The sequence below is a fragment of the Condylura cristata genome, unplaced genomic scaffold, assembly GCF_000260355.1.
Source record: "Condylura cristata isolate star-nosed mole 26May11 unplaced genomic scaffold, ConCri1.0 scaffold00056, whole genome shotgun sequence".
In the NCBI taxonomy this organism is placed as follows: Eukaryota; Metazoa; Chordata; class Mammalia; order Eulipotyphla; family Talpidae; genus Condylura; species Condylura cristata.
This window is the reverse complement of record NW_004567157.1, coordinates 1,156,689-1,158,722: the sequence shown is the minus strand read 5'-3', so window position 1 is coordinate 1,158,722 and position 2,034 is coordinate 1,156,689.

The following is a 2,034-nucleotide window of genomic DNA, read 5'->3' as shown; positions in this document are numbered from 1 at the left end:
CTTCTTCTTCTTCTTCTTCTTCTTCTTCTTCTTCTTCTTCTTCTTCTTTTCTTCTTCTTCTTCTTCTTCTTCTTCTTCTTCTTCTTCTTCCTTTCATCTTCTTCAGTTTTTTTACATGATTATTTTAAATTATCTCTGTGGCAGGTTAAACAGATCTTCCATGTCATTGTTGTTGGGTTCTGCTTGGATTGTGTGTGTGTGTGTGTGTTTTCCTTTGAGGACTTGCTTGGTTGTTTGCATGTTTATGTCTCCCTGTGGTTTACCTCCTTATTTGTGCTATGTGCTGTGAACCTGTGCCACTGGTGTTGCTGGGCATCTCTTCTGGGTGCTCCTAATATGTCAGGAAATGGGTGTCAGGCCAAATACAGCCCTATTGTGCCAAACCTCCACAAGTTTGGCAAGGCTGTGGCTAGGCTGATTGATGATTGCTGACCCTTGAAATTCCTTCTCTCCATGATTACTCAGTTTAGGAACGGGATCATGAGGTCCTTTTCTTCATCTTTAGAGTTTTCCTTTTCTCAGTTCCCAAAGGGAAACTTGGGGTGCCAGACTTCCATCAATAGGTAGTAGTTGATCTTCTGGGAAGTAGGTGATGCCAATGACCTCTTTGCAAGATTTCAGAACTGTGTTTCCCCAGTAGGTCTCTGAGAAATGGTCGGAGTTAGAGGAGAGCCTCAGCACCAGGGATCATGCTCTGTGCTTTGTCTGCCCTGTGCTCTCCCAGTGCAATGTTCAAACCATGGGCCTGTGTCCCACATCTCTGTTCTCAGTTGCAAGAAGCAGGTGGCCACCCAGTGGGGTGTCCTTATTTATGGTAGATCCCTTGCCTCACTCACATCCTGTGTATTGGCTCTATGTTCCAGACTGCTAGTGGTAGCTCTGTGTGTTCTTGTAGTTTTGATGCATATTGCCCACAGGGTTCCATGTCCATGCTCTCTGTTTCTGGCATTGGCCATTGCCCAGAACCATGACTGAAGTTATTCCTGGTCCCATACAACCCAGATCTTGTGTTCCTTCTCTCAGATTCTGTGTGTGTGTGTGTTGGGTGGGGGAGCTACCTGGCGAGGTGACTGCAGTTCTGACCCCAGTGTCCCACCTTCCTACTATCAGTTTGGATGTGAGTGCATACCTGTGAGGTGGCTGGCTCTGCATCCTGGTTTTTGCCTTTCTGCGTCTCAGTCTGAATTCAGGCATGCACCTGATTTTATGGCTGGCTGCAGGTAACATGGATGCATGCCCAGTGTTCACTTTCCGGGTCACCAATTCAGTGTGGGCAGGATACCTGCAGATATGGCAAGTCTCCCACCTGGAGACCACATTTAACACTCAATTCCTAAAGACTGAGGGTCAAGTGGAGCCTCCAGGAGACTTGCTCTTCATGCTTGTTCCCCATCTCACTGCCATTTATGTGACCCACCCTCCCTCAGGTTCAAAGGGGAATTACTTTTTTCCAACAATCAGGTGGTTAGTGTTTTGGTTCTGATTACTAGAGGGTGATAGAGACGCCTCTTAGTAAACCTTTAGAGTTATACTTTCCAGAAGGTCTGCAGGAAATGGAGGAGTGGGGGAGGGTGTCAACCCAGCACCTAGGCTCCTGCTGGGTGTTGTGTCTGCCTACCTTTTACCTTTCTGGAGCTCCCAGATGACTCATGGTTTTTTTCCATGGCTTCAAATCTTTAACTCCTTTTCTTTTTCAAGGAGAAGTGGTTTGGCTTTGTAGATGGGAGAAGAAGGGGAAGGAGTCCGGATTCATATCTACCCTTCCTCCTCTTTTCCAATGCTCTTGCCTTCCCCTTGCTTTTGTGAAGTCATCAACTTTATCCAGAAAATATGGGTTCTGCTAGGAACTTGCTGCAATTTCTCTCTCTCTCTAACTAGTCTTACAACTTGCAATTTATGTTTTTAATATTTTTTATTTTTTTTAAGATTTATTTTTTTATTCATACAGAACTGGGGTACAGGCCAGAGATGCGGAGGGTGGGAGGAGCCACCAGAGACAGAGTGGGGAGCAGAACAGGCAGACTGTCGAAGTAC